The 15,749-nt window shown below is 42.3% G+C and overlaps 1 long non-coding RNA gene across 1 annotated transcript; it reads left to right on the top strand.

Moving 5' to 3' along the window:
* The first annotated feature begins 7,630 nt into the window (after nt 1–7,630).
* LOC112566440 lies at nt 7,631–10,347 on the top strand. Its single transcript, XR_003099589.1, has 7 exons — nt 7,631–7,784; nt 7,935–8,026; nt 8,236–8,411; nt 8,831–9,002; nt 9,165–9,345; nt 9,648–9,950; nt 10,318–10,347. It is a non-coding gene; the product is annotated as an uncharacterized LOC112566440 (long non-coding RNA).
* The last annotated feature ends 5,402 nt before the right edge of the window (nt 10,348–15,749 follow it).

Raw genomic sequence — 15,749 nt, 5'->3', positions numbered from 1 at the left:
CATTATCATCATCATCTCATCTATTGTTCAGTTAATATAAATTAGCTTGATTAAATAATGTGGGAATTAATTCTCGGCCCTTTATGTAAAACAAGGGGCCTTTAATAATAATACAAAATTTGTAAAGCGCATACTCTCACTACAAAGGAGTGTACTCTTGGCGCCTATGTAAAAGAACGAAACATGGACAGCATACGAGTGACAGAAAAGCAAACAAACATATGAACTATATATAAACAGTAAAAATAACCGTACTAAACGAAGAATAAAATCAAATACAGAAAACACAAAAAGAAACCAAATAACAAGCTGAGAGCAACATGATATTGCAAAAGGAAGGGTGTGATAAAGGACTAGCAATGGGAAAGGGTGTAAGGCCGCGGTTCTCAAACGCGGTTCTCAAAGCATGCCTCGTTTTAGTAGTTAATCTGAACTCTGAAGTATAAATAAACCGGAAGCTTTGTACACATCCGCCTCGTTTTAGTAGTAAACTGGAAAAAAGCTCGTCTGCCAGCAGTCCAGTGATACAAGTTCGTGATCAGACGAAGAGCGGAGTAGTTTGGCCTGGATGGACAAGAAGAAAAGTACAGAGAAGTAGTCATAGCCTGCAAAGACATTAAAAGACAACAGAGACAGTTTGTATAGAAAGCGACAAAATATGGGTATCAAGTTAAGAGAACGAAGGACAGGAGTGATATGGTCCCAATTAGTGACAGGAGTGACATATGGTCCCAAGTGACATGGTCCCATATGACAGGAGTGACGTAGTCTCACACCAGACGCCGTCGATCGTGGCCTCCGCTGGTGGTGGCGCTGCTGCTCACGCGCGAGCTGCGTTTGAACATATATCTTGGTCAAGCGATCTTATCGACCTCGTCCTGGTTCTTGTCGTCGCTGCGTTTCTTCTATATCAGTGATGCCCAACCTTTTTCGGCCTGGGGGCCATATACATTTATGACACGCGTGTCACGGGCCGCCTCACCGCAAAAATACAAAAAAAGAAGAAAAAATATGGCAGATACCATTTTTATTTGAAACAAGTTGTACTTACCATTAATTATGTAGGAATTAGTGGGATATTTGAATAATAATATAAAATAATAATAATATAAAATAATAATAATATAAAAAGCCAGCCACGCCTTCGCCTCACTCAGGAGCACATGGAAGGCAACAAACATCAGTAAGAAGATCAAGCTGAGAATCTTCCAGTCAACTGTCATCAGCACCCTCCTTTACGGATCAGAATCATGGAAGATGAGCAAAACCATCAGTAACAGACTTGTCGTCTTTCAAAACAGATGTCTCAGGCGCATACTTAACATCTTTTGGCCAAACACCATCACCAATGAAGAACTCCACCGAAGAACTGAAACCGAGTCCATCAACACACAAGTTCAACGATGGATTGGACATGTGCTCCGCCAGCAGACAGCAGACCTCTCCAGAGTCGCCCTACGATGGACTCCAGACGGCCGAAGAAAACGAGGCCGCCAAAAGGAAACTTGGAGAAGAACAGCGGAAAGGGAGATGAAAGGAAAGGGCTGGACATGGGGTCACCTAGTGCGGGTTTCAGCCGATCGACATCGGTGGCGGACTCTGGTCGAGGCCATATGTGCAACCTGATGCACGAAGAGTAATAGTAGTAGTAGTATATACACTAAAATATTTGGGTGCAACGTCATCCGCTGCATGGTCTGCCTCAGGCTGCGCAGCTCGTGCGACCAGTGATGGGGTGGCAGGGGGTGCGGGGTAGAGGGAAAAAGTAATTGTCAGTGGTACACGCTGACTAGCACTCCCGCTACATCACCACTGTAGTGCATGAACAGTTCAGGGTTATGGGGCGCCGAGAGGGGCATTTTCTTAATTTTCTCTTTATAGCTATACAATACATTTTATACGTATACAATACATTTTATATTTATGCCATTCAATTCTATAATTATAGAATGCATTCTATAGATATACATTTCATTCTGTACTTATAGATTTCATTCTATAGTTATATAGTCAGTGGCGTAGGAACCAGGGGGGCAGCCCCCCCCCCCAAGGAAAATACAGGGGGGGGGGCAGGAATATCCTCCCCCCCCCCAATATTTGAGACGTAATTCCTCACAAAGAGCAAAGAACTGAAGAAAGGTAGGGGAACGTAGAGAGGAGACGGTCATCACCGTCACAAAAGCGGGCCCTGAGGCAAGTGGAGGCTCTAACACCTCTGACGATCAGCAGATCGGGGACAGTCTCTTGGTATTGTTTGCCATGCTAATTGCAGGCTGTGTTGAAGCCTGAGCGAAGAAAGCAGCCGGACAGTACATCGGTACATCGAGTGTGGTCTCCCTCCCCCCTCCCCCATAATGCGACGCCTTTTCTTTGGCGGTTTTCGTTTGTCCAACATAAAATATCCCCCACCCACTCGCTGTCACCCTAAAATTATCTGCTATCGCTTACAACCAAAGGGGCCGCACTGGCCATCGGGAACACAGAAAGCCAGTAACGAATTAGTTGCATACCAATACCCCAGTCTTGCCAATCAGACAGGAACCCTTACACTTTGTGAAAAGCTAGCGAAGCACGAGGACTTCCATCTTACTAGGCACCAACGGTTTAGTGCGAATGGACGGCTTTGACTTCACCTAAGTAAGGCAAAGACTCTGAGTCCCTATATTGGTAGTTTTCTTTAGAGACAGAGAGACTGGTATTATTGCTATCTACGACTCAGGGGGAAGTGCATAAGTAACATTTCTAAAACTACACAAGGGCACTCTTTTATCATCAACGACTGTGGCTGGTACTCAACATAAGTTATCTGTGTTATACTGTTTGGTTTGTCTATATGTGTCCGTGTTTCGGTAGATGGCATAGAACGTGTCGCATCGCTGGCTCAGCACCGTCGGGTAGCGGAGCGAGGAAGGGGGTGGCCCTGCGGCCATTCCCACCCTAGTTTCGTCCCCTGGCCACGGTGGTCTGGCCAGTTTATACGGTAGCCTTGCGTCCCTTCCTCTCAGTCGGAGCAGTGAATCGAAATGTTCGTCCATCGAAAAAAAAAAAAGATTGAGAGACACCCTTACGTAGGGATAAATACTACTTCTTCCCTTTTTTTCGGGTTTTGTTTTATATATATATATTACTAACATGCCGATTTCCTGTACTGTGGGCAGAAGTTTCGCGGGCCGGATGTGACCGCGTCGCGGGCAGGATATGGCCCGCGGGCCGTAGGTTGGGCATCCCTGCACTAACTGATCTTGCCGCCATTTCTGGCGCCATGGCTACGTCACAGCGCACTTTTCCCTGACGCTCGTAAACAAGGAAGTAGCTTATCACTGGGCTATGCGACTTCGCGAAATAACATGTCTGACTCATCTCGAGATGGAGCAACAAGCACGCATCAGAGACCTAATTGGCGGCCGCCCCGAGAATTTTTCAACCGGCGAAACGGATGTTGGTCATGTCACACGGGTCAAACATGAAATACAGTTGACAAATGATACACCGTTTAAAGAACGGCATCGCCGAATCCCACCCGGCATGTACGAACAGGTGAGAGAGCAACAGCTGCTGGACAGTGGGATTATTAGACCATCACATTCACCCTGGTCATCGAATGTTGTCTGGGTTAAAAAGAAAGACGGTAGCCTACGGCAATGTGTGGACTACAGACAGCTCAACGCACGGACAATCAAAGACTCATACGCACTGCCGAGGATAGAGGAATTGCTCGACGCCTTAGCGGGGTCCAAGTATTTCACTGTCCTCGACCTAAAGAGCGGTTATCATCAGGTAGAGATAACCGAGGAGCACAAAGAACGTACAACATTCTCAGTTGCGCCCCTTGGATTCTATGAATACAATCGCATGGCAACGGGGCTGGCGAATGCACCGACCACATATCAACGCCTCATGGAAGAGTGTTTGGGGGACCTACATCTTCACATATGCCTGGTGTTTCTCGATGACATCATTGTGTTTTCCAGTTCGTTTGATGAGCATCTGGAAAGAGTGGAGAGAGTGCTAGACAGACTACGGGATTGTGGCTTGAAATTGAACCCCAAGAAGTGCACATTCGCACAGGATCGAGTGAAATGTGTGGGACATATCGTGTCAGCTGCTGGAGTCGAGACAGATCCGGAAAAATGTGAGAAGGTGAAAAACTGGCCAGTGCCCAGGACACCTGAGGAGGTACGACAGTTTCTGGGATTCGCAGGTTATTATAGGCGTTTCGTGAGACGGTTTTCGGCAATCGCCAAGCCCCTCACCGACTTGCTGCCGGACGTGCTGAAAGGAAGAAAGAAGGGAGGCAAAGATGAAAAAGCTAATAAATCCGTCAAATGGGTGTTGGGCACGAGGGAAGAAGAAGCGTTCAGGAAATTGAAGGACTGCTTGTCGCCACCTCCAGTGCTGGCATTTCCAGACTACGCTCAGTCGTTTGAACTGCACACCCATGCCAGCATTCACGGGTTGGGAGCAGTGCTGTACCAGGTGCAAGACAATCAGAAACGGGTGGTGTGTTTTGCAAGCAGGGGACTGAGCCGCTCGGAGCGGAACTACCCGGCGCACAAGCGAGAAATTCCACGACTACGTATATGGTCACAGCTTCTCTGTGTTGACGGACAACAACCCCATTGGCAAGGAATCGGTACAGGCAATATGCGGCTCGTTGCAAACACCCGCGTATGCAGAATGCATAGCATGCTCCGCCACTGTATAGCCACTTAATGTGAGCAAAGTTCATACATAATAAGACTGACTAGTGACTACTCAACCAACTGCTTTATTCGGCAATAGTCCCTTGCCGTAATATGGCCCTAGTTGCTGGCACGGCGTTAAACACAAACAAACAATGGACAATAGTCCCGGACAAGTTCAAGAACAATGGATGTTATTCTCTTACTCCCAATCACTTTCGTATGACAGAGCACTAGCCACTCGACAATCCGCTTCCCCGCCCCTCTTTGCTTGACCTTCACAGTTCAAACTGTTCCATATATGGCATCAGTGCCACCTACATCAGATGATACAGTCTGCCACTAGAAATGGTGGACACAAAATTGCTGTAGAATTCCACAAGGTGAGCGGGTGTACGTGCCTTCCATAAGCAACCCAGTTGCAAGAGCCGCTGGCAAGGAAGGGATGGTCTCTACGACAGAGGGCTGATGACTAGATGGACTGGCTCTGCTGTTCCTGGACAACTTTGGGTCCAGCGCGCGGAACCGTCACGTGCATACAATGACCTGGAAGCTGCACTTGGCGACTGGAACTGTCTATGGGCTACTCCTCCCATGTTTGCTCAGACAAGTCGGAAAGCTTCTAAGTGAGCCGTCCTGTACATTTAAAGTAGAGATGAACTTCATAGTTCATATTTAAAGAACATATGAACTTCAAGATGTGATATTATACTTTTAGTGTCCTGTTATTTTGATGCCTTGAACTGCTGTCCTATTCGAGAATCACAGTTAAATTTTGTGTCTCACAGGCTGATTTGTGAAAAGAAATAACTTTAGTGGCGTCAAGAGATCACAAGCTCCCACCATCTTGCTCCTTGCTTTTATCTGTTCCTGTGTAACCGGGGTGAATGGTGAATTTTGCCGACGGGTAATACGAGTTTAAAGCATTATTAGTTTCTGATGGGGTTGGAGGTGATTTAATGATGTAATACACACAAAGACATTGGTGGTCAAGGAGAGTACAATTCAGCAACCGTAATTATGACGTAGACTTGATCCGTTCCCCGTGGGTGTGTTTTACTTCCGTTGAACCCTAACAAGCTGAAACTGTTGGTACGCAAGATAAGGATTTCTAGAGCAAAGATTCTCAACCTGTTTTCGCGACCGTGCCCCTAAAAAAGGGAAAGCATGGCCGCGGGTACCCCTCGCACGTAAGTTCGCGCATAAAAGTACTTATTTTCATAATGGCGTGTACTTATTTATGTCACTGCGTACCCCTGTACATCAGCTTTCCTGCATCACGTAGCAATAATAATTATGTACTTGTATCGCATTGCATCCCGTCTAAGATAGGTCGCACTCTCTGCGCTGACCAATGATGATAAACATTAGATAACAGTGAACGGTAAGATGCATATAGACACACTGAGCAGCATAAAGATAAAGCACAAGATGGATAAAGGTGTGAATGGATATATATAGATACTATAAACAGTGTACAAAAAGAGTAGTTGCACAATGGTTTACATTGCAGACAATAATGATTGCAAGAGAGGAGTATGACGAATGGAGCTGATCTTCTGGAGTTCATAGCACTGGTTTGTAGCCGATGCTATTTTTCAGAACTGCCTATGAACCTAGCCTTATATTAGCAGTTATCTATGTCAGAACTGAGTAAAGCACGTGTCATCGGTCAGTTATCCCATCACGACCCAGGTCTTATTGTGCCTTTCTGCGGCATCAACCCTCTGTCATATAACATCTTGGTCAGTTATTTCGAGTTGTGATTAAAAATTGACGAACAGCATGTGGTTAAACTTTAGAATATGGTTCTGATCTGCTCTCCTATTATCTAAGGCCTTCGCAAATTAAACCTATGTGTCATCCTTACAACAGTGTTGCTAATCCCTTTGTCTACATGGTGATGTTCGGGAAAATTCCTAACTGACTATTTGCTTCCAAGAACTCTGATTAAGACCCCAAATACTAGACTTGTCATGTAAACATTGCTTAAAACAGCAAAACTTCCTGCAAGCATTTCAGTGTGGTTCACTGTACTAGGTGTGTCTATTATTATTTCACAAACACCTGATAGGAAATCCCCGTAATGACACTTAACACCTTACGTCCACGAGTGCATCGAATTGATAACCAGCAAGGCAAGCTTTCCTGGCTCAGTAGCCACACGTGCCTTGCAGCTTCAACTTGCCAGAAATTACTGACAAACATATGTAGCACTCTAGTAGTGTACAAAGTAGAATATTTGCCGATTTCTTCTAGAATGTTCAGCACGGCAGTAATGTAACAAGGTAGCATGTCTTTGATTGCGACAAAGTAGAATAGAATGTCTTTGTTCCTTTGCATCTGGACTCTAGAAGGTTCTGCAATGTTGAACACTGTTAAATGTCTTTTTTGCTACAAAGTAGAATGTCATTGTTGCGAGGGAGGTCTAGAATGTTCCAGGGTAGGGAGGATAAATATAGGAGCAAATTATTTTTCTTTCGTTTTCGATTGAAAATAAGTAGCCTGTTGACTGCAAGAGTGGAAAACGTCTTTTGCAACGTCCCCAGTTTAGGCAGTTGATCAAAAAGACGAGAAATGGCATTGTGATTGACAGCATAGGGTTCTTGTCGCAGTTTATTTGAAAAGAGAACAATAATTTCTTCGATGTGTGTCATCCTTATTCCTCCGGTCTGATGCTTTGTAGAGGTAAATGGCTAAGCAAAGTGTTATGCCTAGATTTTTATCAGCCGTAAGTACAGAAAAGATAAAGTGAGATGAAAATTTACAGAGCTTGGGAGGAATACACTCTTCTCTCAACTCGGTATACCTACGACAACCAAGTACAAAGTAAAGTTCGATCTCATCACAGTAATATAACAAACTGCATAGAGAACTGCTGTTTAAAGTACCTAAATTTATGACACTTAAGATTCGTCTAGATCTGGCTAAGGTTTCTCTAAATGTGAATGACGAAATACTGTGACGAAAGTTTTCAGAATGCGTGTATCAATGACGTAAAAATGAAGTATAACGATTACTGTACATTGCTCTGCCAGCCGCCTAGCCAGAAAGAGGGAAGATTGTACCAATTGCACATTGCAAATTTCCAAGTCAAAATATGTGAGTAAATGTCCCTAAAATGATATTCTAAGCATAAGTAATAAGTTTGTTTGTGTTTTTAGTTGTTTAAACTAGAAAAGCTAACGTAATATGAGGAGACAACAGAAAAATGAATGAAGTTATGGAGTTACACTACTGGCATCATTTCAGGTTCGGCTGGATTCGGAAATCTCTGGTTCAATCCGGTTTAATTAGTCCATTGGCCCAGCTTATCTGGAGAAGTCACGCAGAACCAGAACCACGTGAGTACTTAAACATGAAACGGGAAAGAAAAATGGAGAAACCAATACAAGTGAACAAAAAAAAAAAAAAATGAGCCAAGAAATTAAGGAAAGAAAAAAATCAAGCAAACAAAGAAAAATTTGATAAACACGCCTCTTTAAGTGGCGTCTTATTACATCTGATTCATCTACAAATATCCTGACGCCTTGTCTGATCCTGTCTGTCGCAGGACCCACCGCAAGCGCTCCTGCCCAGCCACAGATGAGGGTGCGTAGGCCACGGAGGCAATATACGGCCGACCAGCTACGCATCCTGAACACCGAGTTCGAAATTAATAAGTATCCTAGGCTGGCAAGGAGGAAATATCTCGAGCGCGCGACCGGACTGCCAGCAGCCACGGTCCGGGTAAGCACAGTAAACAGTAAACGCCTAGTCCAGTGGTTCTCAAAGTATTTCGGACCGCGGACCACTTTACTTAAGTACAAAATATGGCGGACCACCAAGGCCTAAAAATCACTCTGTACGATGAATTTCAAATTTAAATTGCTGCATTTGTTTCATTACAATTTAAAACTAAATGTCCTTTTGTGACAGTAGAATAAGTTGACATAAAACTACCTACCTCGTAATTTGTAATTAAAATGTTAATGCGAGGAATGCATCACTTTAAACATCACTTTGCTGACATATGACGACTGCAGCCGCTGACCACCTGACTTATGCCCTCGGACCACACTTTGAGAACCACTGGCCTAGTCCACTAGTTTAACTAAACAGCCCTGACTCAAAGAGACACATATTAACATTGTGGTTCTTCCTTCCAGGTGTGGTTCTGCAATCGCAGAGGGAGATGGTGGCGGCGGAGAAAAGCGAACTTCACCCGGTGGAGAAGGACAGCTTCCTCTCGGAGGAGACGGGCTCCGTCCTGCCGGAGGAGAAGGGTTACCTCCACCCGAAGAAAAGCCTCCACCGCCAGAGGAAATTTTTCCCTGGAAGGTAGGCCCACGAATCAGGATCGCTTTCTTTTTCAGTATATATATATATTTTTGAACGTACGTAAATTTGTATTCAAGAGGCGAAAAGAATCGCCATTTCCTTCGTCCAGTTGTTTCCCGGTTAAAAACAACACTAAAGCACGTCTTACTTTTGTTTGAACAGCTTCTATTAAAATAAGAGGGCAGCTTTAACAACCAATTGCCGTACTGGATGCCTTGGACCTGTCCTGTGACCGGTGACCCATGACCCACGATCTGAGCAGAAACTGTGTCTCCGTTTTTCGAGGCTGTTCCCCAGAGTACATCCCGCTGGGTCCTCGTTGAAGAACCATGTGGTCACCATAGTAAGTTGCCAGCTGCAGAGCAGCTTGACCTGAAAGTGATGCTTAGCTGTGGAAGCCGTAATTTAAATATTTGTGTGCGTGTGCTTGTGCGTGGGACATACACCAATAACGACGACCACCACCCCTTCCCGTGCGAATGTCGTTATGACTCAGCACAAAGGGGAGGTCTTTGACAATCTCTCGTTGCCAGAATGTTCTTGCAGGAGCTGATCATCGCATTTTTTTCTGCTGTCTTCTTTCTACCCGAAGTTTGTTAACATGACTTGCTAATGTCCCGGTTCTGTACAAATTTATTTATTTAGGAGGCCGCCTTGCACGTGTCCAATTACCATGGCGACAACATGGTCCTGCAACGGGGTCCCCAGCGAGCCATCCTCAGTGGAACAGCGACTAAAGAGGGCGACAAAGTCACTGCCCAGATCGTGGGTCATGGGTCACCGGTCACAGGTTCACAGCGGCAAGTGGAAGGTGAAGCTGCCCGCTTCAGGGAAGGCGAGCCACATGTACCTTTGCTGGTCGAGGTACTTAAAGGTGCTAAGACACACACCTGTAAACAACAGTTGCAGCCTTCCACTGTCAGTCCAATAGGAGGTTCTTCTTCCACTGTGAGTTGCTTAAAGTGAATATAAGTAGAAAATTATTGTATGACTAAAACTAAGTGCTAAGTTTATATTTTATGAAAAATGTCTCAGCGGTTAAAATGTTTCTTCCAAATTGTTAAACATTTGATCTGGTTAAATATGTTTGAATTGCAATTTTTTCATCATTACACACTTTTATTTAACTCTCCATTCATGGGTGTCAGTGAATTTTTTGTAATTGATTTTTCACCCACTTTTCCTATCATCCTAGAGGTTTGAAAATTTCACCGGTTATTACTCGTTTCCTATAGGCCATCTCCCAAAATTTTTAAGAAGGAAATAAAGTCACAAAGTAAAATGAAAAAAATTCTTTCCTTCCTGTCCCTAACAGGCTGAAAGAGATTTTAACAGTCTTCAAAAGGTAACATTTTTAGCTTATTACGTGGTTTCCTCCCCTATTTTCCATGTGCATTTTTCATTTTTTCCTAATTGAAAACAGATAAATTTGATTTTGAAATCAATCATAAATCCATGTTTATCCATCCAACTGTTCGCTTGAGCTCTTTATAATCACCTTTAATTTGAAATTTAGAAAAAAAATGTATTCATTAAAAGTAAAATACAATCAAGAAATTATCATTATAGAGTATTTCATTTTCTGTGCACTATTTAAGTTTACATGAGTGTTTATAAACCACCTGTTGCATATAGTTAACAAACTCAGGTTGTTAGGGAGTGAAGTGTTAGAGACCTCAATTTTCTCAGGGTCCTGCTTTGCATGAGATGTAGAGACCTTGTTTTTTGTCATCAGGAACATCCACTGTTTGAAGTGGTTTTTTTTCAACAGTTACCTTTCAATCAGTATTGTGCTTAAGAGATCAATCTCCAAGTAAGACAATTTATGCTGTTTAACTCTTCACATGCAATTCTTAACAGATATGCTGAATTTGAAAAATGGGTTTAAGTCACACTTTGAATTTTGTTCTGTTTTGCAGAAACATGTTGGAAAAGTATGTTCAAGATGAATTTAAAGCTATCGACAAAGACTTCAGCAGCAGTAAGTATGGTAACATCTACTTGAATGCATTTATATGAAATTCTTGTACACATTTTTGATCCAATGTTACCTAGTTGTCTTTGCTTCGACTTTGTGACAAATGAATTACTTAAAAAACAATGTCTGATTTGAAAATGATATATTAAAAAGGTTCATGAGAGCTTCATGTATATACGAATATGTATTAATAGAAATAAAAGGGTTGTTCCGTACTTTCACACCAAGAATAAGAAAGATGCTTATTTTTTGGCAAAGTTATATTACAAGGGAGCATGCAGCGAGGCAACGGGGGATAAAACTAATATTTTAGTCTTTTCTATTTTTTATTGTGGGAATAGCCGCTCCCTGCTGTTGTTCTTGCCGCTTTGCTGGACCCATGGCTTTCAGTCGCCGGGTTTCTGAGTTTTTCATCTCAGGTTTGTTTGTTGTGCAGACTGTGACGTCACGATATCTGCTGCCAACGGCGCCCCCATCAACGCCACCTTCACTTCTCCCGAGTACCCGTCCTTCCCGAACAACGTGCACTTCATCTACAAGTTCATAGGACATGAGGACCAGAGGGTTCACATCCGCTTCAACTCCTTCGCGTTGCAAGGGCGGTACCCGACATAAGTACCCTGTTTACTTCCATGCTGTGTGCGTGACAGGGTAACAAGCAGATCCACACGACCAACAGACATAGTCATTCATCACCGCTTGCTCTGTCGTCAAATTATCTCCTTGACGATCGATGAGTTGTCTTCTCGTCACCACATCGCTTCTTGAATAAAAAATCTTGAATGTTGTTAGTGTATCTTTATATACCAACTGACCTGTAAATTATTTTGTCAGCAAAAATATGGATGATCTGGACAACAAGCGAAATGAATGTTTAGAAGATGCCCGTTGGTCTCTACCGGTAATGACTGAACCTGTGAAGAAACCAGCTGATTAGTTATCGTGATTTTAAATTAAACAATAACACTTAAAAGCTGTGAAATGTTATTTTAAATAGGAAAAAATAAGAATAGTTATGCAGTTACAAAAGTAAGCTATTGCAATGATTGCCAATACTTACATACGGTAGGAACAATGTTGAAAGTAAAAAGGCATAAAGTTGTATACTCACACACACGCAGGCAAACACAAACACACACAAACACACACTCACGAAGGCAAACCCCCAGTGATGCAGACGAAGATCAAACACCTGATAACGAGGCTGTTTGAGGCGAAGACAAGGAAGATGTGTGCGGCAGCACGGAGGAACATGCTCGGTCAATTTGTCTGTCTATCAATGCTCCTCAAATACTACATCGCTCACTAAGTTGCCGATCGCCCGCCTGATAAAGTAGAAGCGGGGCAACTCATCCGTCAGCGATATACCAGCTATTAGTTGCCTCCCTTGGCTGGTGGCCATCACACGCACGAGGTCAGCACGTGGCCGATGTACGGAGCACAAATCTCATTGGCAGCCACAGGGACACACGTGTTAAAAGGCGGGGTTTGTGTGTGTTTTTATTTTAGATCGCCAGTCCGTTTGTCGGTGTCTGTACACCTTGTTGCTATTCTGTGCTTCAACATTCAACAGGAGTGAGAGAGTTATGCCTCTTCGCGTAGTCGTTTACAGTCTTTTGTTTTTGTCTTTTAGATGTGTTTCGATGTTTAGATGTGGAACATGGAGTAAATTACATTTATCAGGCTTCTGACAGAGCTTTTTGTCCTGATCTGCAGTTTTGCCACAGATACTTAATACCTGCAGCTGGTTTGTCAATATAATTAGATGTTCATAGCATTTTACACATGACTTGACCATAATTTCACCCGTTCTACATAATCCTGAAGTCCCTATATATAGTGTTTCTTTACTTGTGCATTCTTATATGTTTACTTTACAATTAAAAATAAGTTCACATAAATAAATATGTGCCTTGAGCATTAGAGCACAGCATACTTGATAATGTTATCCCCTTACAATCATCTATCTCTCTCTCTGTCTCTCTCTGTCTCTCTCTCTCTGTCTCTCTCTCTGTCTCTCTCTCTCTGTCTCTCTCTCTCTCTCTGTCTCTCTCTCTCTCCTCTGTCTCTCTCTCTCTCCGCATGTGTGTTTCTATATATATTACAACTAAAAACCATTGGCGCCTCAGAATGGAAACGGCAAAACTAGAAGAATAAATAAACAGAAAAAGTCACCTCGTGCATTCTTTAACTTTTCTGTGTGATATATTTGTGTTGTAAAAGTTACATCAGGATGCATCTTGTTAAAGATAACAAAAACAGTCACATTGAAACAAACAATTTAAAACAGTGAGAGACTAACAATTTTTTTCTTCTTTTTATACATTTAATTGTTTATATCGGTGTTGAGAAAAACTTTGAGTGTGGATAACATAACTACCAAAGCCTAGAACCCCCAAGACCATAGTACCCCCCTCGCTACCCCTGCCATCTGCTAGGGGGTCACTGAGGGGGTCAGCATCAAGAAAATCATAGTAAAGTGAATTTTTTCTCAAAATGTTAGCAACACAGGATGAAAGTTTTAGGGTAGCCAGTGGATTGAACAATGTCAACTTAGAAGTATACAAACTTACAGACATGTAACGAAACTGTCGGTGAAGTGAGAGATGGAAAAATTAAGAAGAAATATAAAATTCAAAGAGTTTTCGAAAATATAAAGCTAGAAAAAAAAAAACAATAGATGCTAGAGGAGAATCTAGCATTCTAGCATAAAACTAAGTCTTAGAAAATAGAAAACAGTACGAGCAGTATGATAATAATTAGTAATAATAAGTAATAATTAGAATTATTGTAAATGTCAAGGATGTAAGAAAATATACAAAAAGAAAACATCCCTTTTCTGTCTTTCTGTCATGGAGTTCATAGGCATTAAAGCTCATGTCGCGGATCGCCCGTAATGTCGCCGCTTACACACCCACACGAACACACATTAGCACGAGCACACACTCACACAACGCACACTAGCACGAGCACACACTCACACAAACGCACACCCAGTCGCTCATCCACAGGCGGGGGCTGATTTAATTTGCCGTCTGCCGTCTAGGTGGAGCTACTTTTTATGTTTTTTTTGTTTTTTATTCATTCTTTCCATAATATGAACAATTCTGTCAACCATTTCATGAAGACCCACTACTATATACACAACCTTGGACAATGGCTTCATTAACTGGGTATGAATACCACTCCATACTTTTATGTCAGTTTTTGAAAAGAGCAGGATGTAAATTATTTTTGCGAATTCTGCTGGAATATTCCAATCTCACACAAGTTTAAATATCTGAGAACACTAAGCAAGATGTTTGTACAAAATTTATGTTTAATCTAACTGCCAGCATCATAGCAAATTCGGTGAAAAAGAATGAAGATCAAAGTTGTTATTGTGCATACATAATAATGGAGAAAAGTATACAACTAATATATCTCCTTGGTTAATGCTCTTTCTGCAGTCAGTAAATTCTACGAAGAGGGGGAGAGAGAAAGCTCTGAACTTAGCAACTTGCACACCACCACAACAGAGGTGCAGAAGAATGACACGTTGATTTTTTTTAAAAAAGTAACGACAATAATAAAAACACTAATAATGAAACTATGAATGTCATTCCTGTTTTGAATTTACAGGTGACGCCTGACATAATTTCTAATGTTGCAGACTTGTCTACAGTCTGCTCCCAACTTTTCAGCCGGCTTTTGTTACATGTCTACTACATGATCTTTAACAACACATCCGTTGGTAATGGTTCGCAATATCTCCGTCGCAGTTCCAAGAAAAGGCACTTGATGTCAGGGCAGTGTCGGAACTCAAGTAGCAGATGTTTTCAGACGGGGCCATGTCGAAAGTTAAACAACGGGTGTCGGTGGCGCACCTGACTCCACACTGCTGATGGGTCAGGTTATACAAGGTACGGTCGTCGTGTCCTAGTAAGCAGCCTCTGAATACTTCACAAAAGTGGTAAGTAGGTTTCGAGGGTCACAATCTGCGGGAAACAAGAAAAAGACTCTAGTCAGGTGTAGCAGAGTATCAGAATTTTTTAGCAATTTTGTTTACGCACTTTATTCCTCTAATCGTTGTCTGGTTCAGATAAAATCAATTTCCCCCACTCCCCATCGTCCTAGAGGTCTAAACATTTCACTAGTTACTCAGTTCCGGTGACAATGCAATATACAATAATTTCCAGAAGTCCACAAGAAGTAAAACTTTTTGTAACTTAATTTTCTATGAAAGCTTGAAGGCCGAACTAAGGGAGCTAAGTCCCTGCTGCACTCGAACTAACAAAGTTATGTCCCCTAATTAAGATCGGCAGAAACCGTGAAATCGTTCAGTCACATGACCAGACTTTTCACCCTAGATGTAATAGCTCGTAAGAGAACTTATAATCTAAATTAGGACGAAAAAGATTATTATGAAATAAGGAAAAATGTCGAAAGCACTTTATGTGAGCGTGACAATGGGAATCAAAGTTAAAACGTAGGTGGACTTTATTTTGTTGTTTGGCTGGTGCCTCTATTGCAGATATAGCGCACTTTTGCACTTTAAGTTTTTATTCACAAAAATCTACTGTTTGCTATAATCCTCAATGATATATATATATAAATGTAAACTAAACATCATCTGGCAAACTGCTTACTAAAGAAAGAGCCGACGTTGAGCTAGAGATAATTAGGAATAAAAGACGGCCATTCTAATACTTTTCATCTAAACAGAGAAGAGCGCGAACCAGGCCAGTAAACAGAAAATACAATTTCTCCCAACGATTAAATTGGAAAAT

Source organism: Pomacea canaliculata, linkage group LG6 (assembly GCF_003073045.1).
Source record: "Pomacea canaliculata isolate SZHN2017 linkage group LG6, ASM307304v1, whole genome shotgun sequence".
Classification (NCBI taxonomy): Eukaryota; Metazoa; Mollusca; class Gastropoda; order Architaenioglossa; family Ampullariidae; genus Pomacea; species Pomacea canaliculata.
The sequence above is the reverse complement of the archived record's forward strand: the minus strand, read 5'-3'. Positions and strand labels throughout refer to the sequence as shown.